The 11,726-nt window shown below is 41.4% G+C and overlaps 1 long non-coding RNA gene across 3 annotated transcripts; it reads right to left on the bottom strand.

Moving 5' to 3' along the window:
* Positions 1-3,560: 3,560 nt before the first annotated feature.
* LOC133270828 (uncharacterized) lies at positions 3,561-7,282 on the bottom strand. 3 transcript variants are annotated; one of them, XR_009743928.1, is made up of 4 exons: positions 7,008-7,282; positions 5,240-5,620; positions 4,682-4,817; positions 3,561-3,704 (listed from the first exon to the last, which is right to left on the bottom strand). It is a non-coding gene; the product is annotated as an uncharacterized LOC133270828 (long non-coding RNA). The 3 variants fall into 3 exon arrangements; XR_009743929.1 differs by having other exon boundaries at positions 7,096-7,282; XR_009743927.1 differs by lacking the exon at positions 7,008-7,282 and having other exon boundaries at positions 3,563-3,704; positions 5,240-6,005.
* Between the last annotated feature and the right edge of the window lie 4,444 nt (positions 7,283-11,726).

The following is an 11,726-nucleotide window of genomic DNA, read 5'->3' as shown; positions in this document are numbered from 1 at the left end:
ATACAACAACTCCTCAGAAGATACAGCCTAAACTGTATCTTACAGTATTTTTCCACCTTAGATTCTCAGGCAACCTACTATTATGCCTATCTTTTTGTAAGGCAAGGTAAGACAAGGAAGGAATTATTTTAAAACCATTAGTTTCATTAGTTTAAAACCATTAGTTTCATTTAAAAACCATTAGTTTAAAACCATTAGTTTAAAACCATTAGTTTCATTTAAAAAATGTTAGTTTACTTCAAAATAGGGCAGCAAGTTCAGCATATCGATGAAACATACTGGATGCTTAGTGCAAAGTACGATTTTATCTGAATCCCAAGCACACACATCCATTTAAGAATCATGTTTCACGTGGGACCTTCTGCCTCAGCCGTGCGGTGTGCTGCTCTGCCACCCACTGGCCTTTTTATTCCTGACAAAGACAGTGCAGGGGAAGAACAAAAACCTGTTTTCCTACAGACGTGAAAATGGTTATTCGAACAGACCCACCTCAGCTATCTTCACAGCAAATGAAGCATCACTAGCACATAGTATCTGTACTCTTCCAGAACAAAGAAGGATGTCTAAACAAGCATTGCTCAAGGACTGGGACAGACTTCATCCAGCGCGCAACCTAGCTGGATCACAACTCTCCTGGGTACCACAGAGCTGCTGAACTTCCCACATATTTTGGACTCATATTTAAGAGATGAGTGTCTTTCACTGGCATGAAAAAGGAGGTATGAATGACCCACGACTTGGAAAGTTAAGCCTATTGTTTAGATATTTAATTGTGGATTGACTTCGTAGGGCCTAAAGTGAGGCTACATTTGCTAAAATCAAAATTTAGAAGGGAGAGAGGCCTTGGATTCTACTCACCTGTCTGAAAGAGTTAATACCAAATGTGGAAAAAAGAATTACCACAGACTAGAAAGCTCTCTCGTGGCCTTTGCAATTTCTGTGTTGATGTCTCAGGGTTAAGTTTTGCATGCTGCAGACCATCTTTTCTTGTCCATAGGAGTACTAGCATTGAGTAGCAAAGACCATTTTTGTATTTCCAGCTCTTCACAAGTTGTTTTTATGTTTTGAAAATTAAAATGAGTTCTGAAACAGAACTGTCACACCCTTGAAATGTTTTGGAAATCTTCCGTAGTTTTACATAAAAATGGAAAATCTTTTCCCCAGTATTAAAAGCAATTAACAGATTCACAGTTTCTATTTTAACCTGAAAAAGAACAAAATCTTAATTGCTTTTGATTTAATATAAGGCATAAATATGTTACACCATATTTCCATGCTCACATGAAAGCACAGCTTTTTATGAGGGACATCCAATAATCTGCAATGATTAACAAGAGCCCTTTCTGTGCCAAACATCCAGATAACCCAGACCTATACACCCTCCTATCATGCAGTGTCAGTGATTAGAGCAGTGATTCAGAATGAGATTATCTTAGTTTCTGAAGCATTATTCAGTATGGAGGCCCCGCAGCTAATGTCTACCAAAGCGTGATATGTACCATAGGGCACAACTGGTATTCAATATGCAAAAGCAGATCTCTGCTAACACATCTAAGGTAAAGGTAAAATACTGAAAAGTCCAGTGATTTGACCACAGCAAACCAGAATGAGGGAGCAAATATATCATGACATTACCAGAAACATATCAGCAGAGATGTGTGTTTATCTTCACTGACATCTGCTCCCAAGCAGCACCCTTATTAGCTCATTTGTATTCAGTAATTATCTTACGATTGTTTAGCTAGAATTTATGCAAATTAGGGTAGAGGAGATACGAAATTTCACTGGGTGCTAATTAAGTCGCATAGGGTTTACTTCATGGGAATTCTGCAGAAGGAACACAATCAGATTCACTGGTTTTGGTGGTAATCACCTGTGCTGAACTGCTTGAGCTGAAGACAAGCACTCAAGTGCAAAATATAGTATTTTACATTATCTTTTTGATCAAGTATTCATCAGAATAACATAATAGACTATTTATTATACTTTTAATATAGCCCAGTACACTTTATTAGCTAACATTTTTCTTTGAGACCATGTTCTAGTTGTACCAACAGTGGGAGAAGCCTAGCCTCAGGTAGGGTTTCTGATCCCTGTTTTGCCCTGTCTTGGTCCTCAGACAAGTCAGGAACTCGTGCTAGCTGACTAGGCTCACACTCAGTTACCCACGAACATTTTCTCTTCATGTCTGAAGTAAAAGCATCCTCTTGTAACCTGATATAGGTGGGGATGTCCCTGCTCATTATGGGGGATTGGACTAGATGACCTTTGACGGTCCCTTCCAACCCAAAATATTCTGTGATTCTGGCCAGTGTTAAGAATGAGTGATGTCAGCTCATAATCACAGATGTGGTTTCAGCAGATGTTAAGCATTCATATTTCCAGTTCAGCAAAAAGAACAATTACAGGACTTTACACAATGACAGGGACAGAGCTAAAACAATAGGACCACCATCTAAGGCAACAGGCAGAAAGATTTTCTTGTTGCAAACAGGCATTAGAGAAATATTTGGCAAGCTGTGGCAGCAAAAAAATTAAGGGAAGAAGCCAGCAGACAGAAGGAAACAGTTTGGTCCAAGAAGAGGGAAAGAGTAAGTGTGCTTCCTAGGGAACAGAACCATGTGGGTGTAGTGAACCACCTATTAATGTCTGTTCCTTCTGTGTTGGAGGGAATTACAACTTTTGTTTGATCTAGACCCTCGGTTCATAGCTGTTCCCCTGTCTCCACCTATGACTGATCGCACTTGTATAGATGTTGAGCTCCAAAGTGTCTGTAGAAGAGGAAAAGAACTGAGTTTCAGCATTTCTGTGCTCTCCAGACTGAATCCACTCATGCCTTCACTTGTCTATATTTGTACAATAAATTTTTCTTTATAGTTCAGGTTATCGGCATCTTGAGAAAGGAGATATCAGAGGTGTTTTTTTAACAAGCACCATGCCTGCCCATATCACCATGACAATAATTATAGTTCTGGATTGCTTTCTGTGGATTGTGTGTCTCAGGCAAAAGTGAAAAGAAATAAATTAGAGGTATTATAGTAGCCGTGATCACAATTCTGAATGAAGCTGTTGTGCACAGTAATTTAGATTTACATTTTTTAAAAATAGCTGTCAAAATTGTATGTCAATCTGTTAGCACAATGTTTAATTTATCTTTCTCCTCAGCAAGGTTGCCTGGAAACAGGGAAATAGTCTGAGAAATCCCTTTGTGAAAGTGTGGTATCACTTGCGAAATCAGTATGACCACTTTATGACTGCTATTTTTATTCAAAGATTTAGAACCCCTGAAATTAAAAAAAAAATAAATAAAAGCACCCCCCGTAAAAAAAAACAACCTACCCCTCCAAGACACCCCCTCCAAAAAAAAAATCCAAAACCAAAAAACCCCAAACAACCATAACACACACCCCTCCCCCCCCCCCCAACCCCACAACAGACAGCTTTTAGTAATTTTTAAATACACCTGGTACAACTAGCAACTTGGAAGCAGGACTTTGTTCAGCACACAGCAACCATTTCTAACCACAGGCCATGAAATTGCAGCATAAAGCACAGTAAAAGCATGGGAGTATCTATACTTCGTGCCTGTGACTGGCAGAGGAACAGAAGTCTCATGGCCAGAGTAGCTTGTTCAAATGATAGTACTGAAGAGACATCCATCTACATCTGCTGTCAACTCATATATCGTTCCATGCTGTGTGTGGCTGAGAAGGGCAAGGAGGCAAGGACACACAGCAACAGAGAGATGACTGGCTTAGTTATATTAACTCTTCAAGGGGAGAAATGATCGTGCAAGATTTTTCAGAAATACAGCTCCACACTGCAAGTCTCTCATCTGCCTGTGGGGACCTCTCTGCTGATGAATAATGGACTTTAGGGAACACTTACAAAATATAAGCATCAGCCACTGCTAAGAGCTTTTTGAACAGCTAGGTTACAGGATTTCTTCTAATGCAGGCGATTTATCAAAGCTCTTGATTTTTTTTCTTTATTGGATTATACAGAGGTTTAAGAACCCAATACATCCTTAACTGTGTGAAAAAAACCCATCATCAAGTTACTCTCCTGAAGTTCTTGGAACACATGTATGAGTTTAAATGGACTGCTTGCTCAGGCTCCATCATTCTTTGCCTGCTGCATCTTGCTACAGGTTTTGCAGACCTAAAGGTGACCCTGACCCTGGCACTACTTTCCCCTTTCCCCCTGCAGCTGTGCTCTTCTATCTTCCACATTTCTCAGCATCTTGCCTTTGTAGATACCAGATAAGCATAAAAATTGCTGAACTATGAGTATGTTGAATACTAAGCCGTGAATGCAATAAGCAGAGGTGGCTGGAAAAGGTTTCAGAGGTGTCAGTTGCACCACTGTGCAGTCAGGCCTTGAGGCAGATGCAGGCAGAGCAAAAGAAGAGTAGAAGATGGTGCCTGCTGGAAGAGCAGGGTGAACAGTTTATACCAAATAATTAATATGATGCGCTTCACCATTCTCATTCTTTACAGACTGCCTGTCAGAAGGCTTATGATTTTCCCACTGATTTTTTTCAGGGTAAAAAATATCTAGGTTGACTTCTACCAGTGATATTTGTTATCAGAGGGGACAGAGTGAGCATTCAGAATGCAGACTCATGAATTGCACTGGTTGCTTTTGGCTGTATAAACATGCCTTTCTTCAGTCACCTTACCTGGATAGTGGCATTCTTCAAACCCTGGTCCTGTTACAATTGAATTTACTCCAGGATCCCTGTTGACTTGCATGATGTGAAACAATATCCTGCAGTCATATGTTCAACTCAACTCTGTGCAGCATAGGTACTCACACTGAAAATAAAAACAAATAAACAAATAAAAACTGCTCCACATGCAGGAATTTTCCTGTTCAAAAGGTCTTATACCTGGAGGACATGACAATAAAATGTATAGGTCAATTCCTGTTGTTAGATCTGAGTAAGAGAAGTGTAATTCAGTTGTTGCCAAAAGTCATTCTACATTGATATATTTAACAGCAAAATTTGACACAAGGCAGGAAGGCCAAGAGCTCATATCAAGCAACGTTCTGAGTTTTGTGGCCTTCAGCTAGAGCTAGGATGACTCACATAATGTAACATGCAGTTCCAATAACCCTACAGGGATGGTGTTCAAGTAAAATGTAAATTATGGTGAACTTATGCATCCCTGGAGATTTACTCAAAGAGAATACAGAGATGATTGCCTTTGGGATGAATGAAGGCTGCAGTACTCACTGTGCTATACCCACATTAGCTTCTGTGAGCAAGACATGAAGAATGATGGCAACAGAAAGCAGAGAATTGTTCTCGGGAGGGTTCCAAAAGAGCTGCTCCACGGGTGAACGCTCATCAGAGAAGCTGGGGTATCTCCAGGGCAACTTGTTTCTATGACACTGCTGACACAAGCATAAAGTATTGATCCGTACAACCCTATAGATGTAGGCCTTGGATTTCAGCAGTCTTTCAGTAAAGTCTCCCACTGTACACTGCTGTAGCACTGTTTTCAAGAGCAGTTAATTCAGGGAGAAAATACAGCAGCTCTCTGGTCACCAGCACATGCACTCAGATGCGTGTGGCCTCTCTGCTACCTGTGCATATGTTCACATGCTAGGGTATCTAGGCAGATGGGAAAGTTTTAAGCATAGGCAGGACAAGAAACAGTTATCAAGATATTGTTATCAAGACTCAAAACACATAAGTTTTTTTTTGCATGTTTTTGTTGTTGTTGTTTCCCTCTCCCCCTACCCCGTGAAATAACCTTAACGGTATTTGATTTACAATTTACCAATGTGGGGATAACTTTGGTCCTGTTTCTTAAAAATGTGTAATAGAAATGCTAGTACTTTAGGAGGTTGTGGTAGGGGAACATGGGAATTAATAGGCTCAGTCACCTGAGTTCTACGTCACCCCTAACCAGCTAGCACCTCCTGGGAGCATTCTTTATAGTCTATTCATTGCTAAAGGCTGTGGTGAGGGTGTGCTGTAGTTTTACTCCCTGACAGCTCCATTTACCTCACCAGACGTTACACTTGGAAACTGAGAAGTGCTAATGTACTCTGTTCCCTTATCTGAGACAGAGACAAGCAAAGTGGTCACAAAACTGAGCATTTTTCTCTGCACTGCCTTGTCTTTGTTGTGGTCCTTAAGAAGACTGTGGTCCACAAAAGGGGCATTTCAGGGGGGCACTCTAACTGTTGAAGCAGAAGTCTTTATTCAGAGGGATCTTTAATTAGCAGCTGTAAAGAAATGCTTGTGTGGGAAGTTGCATAAGATACACTCAAGGTTATGATACTAAAAGCAAGTGTGGAACTTGAACAGTACGGCAAGATAAAGGAAAAGGGATATGAATAGGAAATTACAGATGAGTTTTCAAGATGGCTTGGTTGTGTCATTGAAACTGATCTTTGTGCAGCCTGCATAAAGTTTTCTAGCCCAGGCATTGCAAGGGATACACTAACATGAAATTCTTTTCTGGTCTGCCTTGTGTTTGCAGGTATTTGTTAAGTAGCACAACAGATGTTTTGCTAATGGCTAAGAATTGCCAAACTCTAATAGCAATGTTAATTTCAGAATTTATAATTTGTTAAGTCTGTAGCTCAGATGATGTCTAAGTCCTTACTGTGAATATTCACCGGGCTGATGTTTCCTTGGCCACATGGCTTCTGCATACATATATAACATACAGAGTCTAAAATGTTCTGGAATAAAATTCTGATACAGAGAGAAGATGGGTTTCACTGACTTATTCGCTCTCCTTCCTTAGACACCTAAGAACAACTAGCCACTGCATTTAGACTAATTACAGTTAGCCAGGTTAACAAACGCTTGTCTATGTGAAGAAGCTCCATTAAAAAAATACATTTATCTCAGGATCGTAGGAAGCATCTTCTCCCTCATTGTTTTACAGATCTCCCCACAGCTAACAGCACATTGCTGTACTAATACAAATCTGCACAAATATAAACCGAGCTGTTTCATGGCAGCAGGAGGAAAACAGACTAACTTAATTTGTGGAATTTTCTTCTTCATCCTTAGAACAGGTGGGAGTTCAAAAGGTATAAAATAACCTGGAGAAGCTCAGAAGCTGGTACCTCCCTGTGCTTGACAGCAGCACTTGTGGTGGATATGCTGCCCTCCTCAAGCCACCTGCCCTGAAAAATCTCACTGCTGCCTTCAGACCATTAAAGCAGGACAGGCGCCACTCCAAGAAAGATCATTATTTTCGTTCATTTTAATTACCAAAACACAATTCAAAACACAAAACCCGGCCTTACCAGCCACCAAGCCGCAGCGTCTCCTAGTGCCCTCAGAACGCTTCTGCCACAGGGCGGCGGCCTCCTCTCTCATCTCGCGGGTGTTAAGATGGCGGCAGGCGAACCATGAGGAGGGAGTAGGACTTGCATGAGTAGCCGCATCCTTTTCCTAACAGGGGCACAGTCTGCGCTAATAGGAACGGGGAGATCTGAAGGGATTGGCTGCTTGTACCTGCTCTGCATCTGAAGACGTTCCAGGCGGCGGCTGCAGCCTTCCCCTCCGCGGCTGGCTCCGTGAGCCCTGGTTCCGTTCCTGTGGGGCCTCAAACAGAACTGGGGCATCTCTGCGAGGGAAAGGCCCACCCGAGGAATGAGTAATTTACTAATTTAACAAATTAGTTTACAAAATTATTGAACAAAATATGGTGACAGAGCTGCTTGTCCTGGCCTCAAAAGAATGTATCTACTCAAAGCTCCCTTGGCAGCAGTGAGGGTTTTACTGGGGTTTTGGGAACTCTGGTAAAGCAGCACAGGGGTATTTCTGATGAAGGAGATAGACGAGAGGAAATCACATTAGGGTAACTAAAGGGAGCGGGTAGGTTGTAATTGCTCTAATGTGCTTGTTTGTTTTTACAGCTGATGGCATGACTGGCTTTGCTTTTTCTTGCTTAAATGAGAATTTTCTCGTAAGGAGGTGGAGGTGCTGGTAAAGTGCGTCACAAGCAAAGATTGCACAGCCTTTGTGCAGTAGTGCATCTCAGAGACAGGAAGAACTCTATTCTGATGTAAAAGATGCTGCTACCAGGTTTTCTTGAGAGATAAAAATGAGCTTTGTATTTACACTTGGGAAAACAGTAAATAGGACAGGGAGCAGAACTGTGCTTGGCTGATGGCAAAAAATTTCTACTGTTTCATTTTCCCCCTCCTAGATATTTATCCCCATAGCCCTTCTTGGCTCTTAGTTGTTCTGAAATAGAAAAATTCTTAGCAAATTTCACCTCAAACTGCAGAGTAAAACAAATAATCATAAATACTTTGACAAAAATTGGATCAAACACTAACCTTGATGAGAGTTGTCCATGATCTGTATATATCCTCTGTCAAAGCGAGGGAGTTTTGCCTCTATTGTGTAATGCCCAAGCTTGTAGATATATCACCTCAGAAAAGATGCTAATGGAGTGTGACAGCTAGTATAATTTTATTTTTGTATTAAAGGAGCATAAGCTGTAATAGAGAAGGGGCCCACTCCAAAATTAAACCAGAATCAAACATGTTTTTGGGTTTTGTGTTTTCTTTTTGCCTATTTCCTTCAAACTTATTAGCAGAAATTAATATGCCATGTATGACCTAGTTTTACAATGGCTTTCTCTTGCTGTAATTTTTATCTGTGATCTTGGAACCTCAAATTAGTGACCAGTGCACCTCAGATGGCATACAGCTGTACCCTGCATGTGACAGACAGAATCTCTAGGCACAGAAGAACCCTTATTTTGGAACTGGATTATCAAGGTAATTAAGCTTTATGAGCTTGAGTTGTGCATGGCACAAGTGGTAAAATTCATCTGCGAAAGGACGGCCTTGTAACACCTGCAGCCACCTTCTCTTTTTTTTTTGAGCAAAAGGCCCCATGGGGTTCACTGAGACTGCAGCATGCCAGCATATAGCCCTGCACTCATTTCTGATGGATGCACCACTTGAAGCTGCTGTAGCAAGAGATGGGGAAGTAGAAAATACTTCTTACATCCCACTGGGCTCTGTCAGGTGGGATTACTTGCTGTTCTAATGTTGTGGTTTATTTCTAGAAAGAAAATTAACTCTGTCGGACCTGAAACCAGGCCATATCTGCAGCCCAACTGAATATTGAGTCCAGGCAGCTGACTGTCAGGCTGAGGTGTCCAATGTGCACGATAGTCAGTCTGCACAGGAGATGTAGTTTCTCATGTGGTTGCATTTTCGTCTCCAGGCCTAATCCCTGATTTCTTGCCAGAGCAGGAAGCAAAGCTCATTTTAGCCCAGTTTTGCAGGCCCAGGGAGTTCAGGTAAAGATTGGCTCAAGTATTTAAATTTTCTCATTTCCTCCAGAACTTTGAAGTGCTTCTCATGTATTCTGCTGCAGCTGGCACTAATGAAAACTACAGGTGTAAATGTAAGATGTGACCCAGAGAGTCAGGTTCCCATTTTCGTGCAGTGTAAAGCATCTGTTCCAAATTCAGCACGTGTAACCTCACCCGCTGATGCTAAAAGGAATTATGTATGTGAAATGAATAGAGGGCATGCCACGTACATGAGTTGAGCAAGCCAGTTTATAGTCGCAGTTACCCTGATGTAAAAGTAAGGTAGTTTATTAACTTCTAGTTTATACCCTGATACTCATTAGTCAAGTTTAATAATATATATACAAATGTATTTGCGTTTCTTTTTATCATGGTTGATCTGAGGCTCGGGAAGGTACCTTGTGAGTTTACAGAGCAATCACTATTAATCCACTGGGTGGTGCTGTTGCCGTTTTCTGGATGTACTGTAACGGAGTACAGATGTTTCTTCAGTCTATTTAATTTAGCTAAACTTTTGTCCAGGTGGCATTGTAACCAAGGACAGAGTTTAAACAAAATACTTTACATTTCTTTTCCAGGCACTCAGTCTCTCTGAACAATAAGGGTTCTGTTCTAATTGCCATTTCATGTACCATGTTTTTCAACCGTGTTCATGTCGTATTATTGTTATTCTTAAGTGAATGTTAATGTTCTTTGACCTGGTGCAGGACTGGAGAGGGCTCTGTCCTTCTCAGATTTTTGTTCCTCAGCGTATGAAGTAGTGTGACCTCAGGCTTTTGGGTGACAGCTGTGGACTATGCCATTTAGAAGGGCTTCTTTCTCTGTGAAGCTGTGTAGAGGGGCCTAGTGCAGGAGCCATGGTAACACCTCTTGCTCACCAAGTGGTGTGTGATAGTCACCTGTGTCCTCCTGTATGTTATGACTGAGCAGAAACAACACAGCTGTTATGAGGTCAAACTTCCGTACATAATGTTACCACATGTTCTTGTCTACATTATGCCCTGAAAGTTTAACTCTGAGAAGAAGAGAATATTTTGGTTCCCATGTCCATAAACTCCTGGCATTTGAGGTGATTGGTAGTGACTCCTACCTATACGATTCTGTACCACCCTAAATAAGTTACTCATTACTTTAGAATTTACTACTGTCTTGTAAAGAATGTTATTATAAAGAATTAGGCTACTTTTATCTGGTTTACCAGCTACAGGTCACACAAGTCACGCTTTTGTTAACTTCTCAGATGACTCTGGCCCTGCAGGCCTTTTTGCCCTTTCCTGAGTTCTCTCTTGTCGTGGTTTAAACCACCCAGACAGGTAATTTGTTCACTCCCCCCCCCCTTCTTGCCCTCCCCCTACTCCCGGAGGGACGGAGAGGAGAATTGAAAAGAATGCAACTCCCACGGGTTGAGATAAGAACAGTTTAGTACCTAAGGTATAACACAGATCACTACTGCTACCACCAATGATAATAAAGGAAATAACAAGGGAAGAGAATACAACACCTCAGCACCAGCTGACCGATCACTCGCCCCCCAAGCCCGACCAAGCTCCGACCGATACCTCCTCCAACCCTGCAGTCTCCCAGCCCTTCCGGCTAACTCCCAGTTACATCCTGGGCATGACGTGCTGTGGTATGGAATACCTCTTTGGTCAGTTTGGGTCAGGTGTCCTGTCTCTGCTTCCTCCTGGCTTCCCCTCCTCCCTGGCAGAGCATGAGGCTCACAAAGTCCTTGGCCAAACCAAAACATCGCTATCAGCTCTGTTCCCGAGCTGAAAGTCAAAACACTGCACTACACCAGCTACCAAGGAGGAGAAAAATGACTGCTACTGCTGAACCCAGGACATCTCTTCTGTCTACTTTTGACTTGGTGGTGGTCATCCCAAAAGGAGGGATGTAACTGCTGCTTCACAAATTGATAATGTCTTTTAATACTTCTTGAGCCTCACGGGTGAATCTAGCTTAATTCCCCTCTGATAACAAAATAACAGAGGAAGGCCAGACTTTGTCTTAGCCATAAAGTATGATTTCAGACAGTTTGGGTTCAAGAATGCAATTGATGCATTCCCATGTCCCATGGGAATTGCTCTGACCTTTCTAACAAGTGCTCACCTAGTTAGTTTAAAATAAATATCAGGTATCTGTGTATATGAAGTCTGAGAGGTGCATAATATATTTTATCAGGAAAATGAATTGCAATTCTGTGATGGATAAAAGGTTTCTGATTGCTTTAGGATTTATACAAGGTGAAACAAGAATACTAAATCTGCTGAGAACACAGGTAATCCTTGTTTGAGAAATCAAGAGCAAATTCTGCACAGAGAGTCTGTGTTGCTTTACAGGAGAAATGTTTTACATCTTTATGAAAGACTATTATGTATAAAGCTGCACAGAGTATTTTGCAAACTGTTGATGAAA

Source organism: Pezoporus flaviventris, unplaced genomic scaffold (assembly GCF_033815535.1).
Source record: "Pezoporus flaviventris isolate CSIRO_AGI_PZ_B2104156 unplaced genomic scaffold, CSIRO_AGI_Pfla_v1 ptg000022l, whole genome shotgun sequence".
Taxonomy (NCBI): domain Eukaryota; kingdom Metazoa; phylum Chordata; class Aves; order Psittaciformes; family Psittacidae; genus Pezoporus; species Pezoporus flaviventris.
Note: the sequence above shows the minus strand (reverse complement) of the source record. Positions and strands in the feature narration are given on the sequence as shown.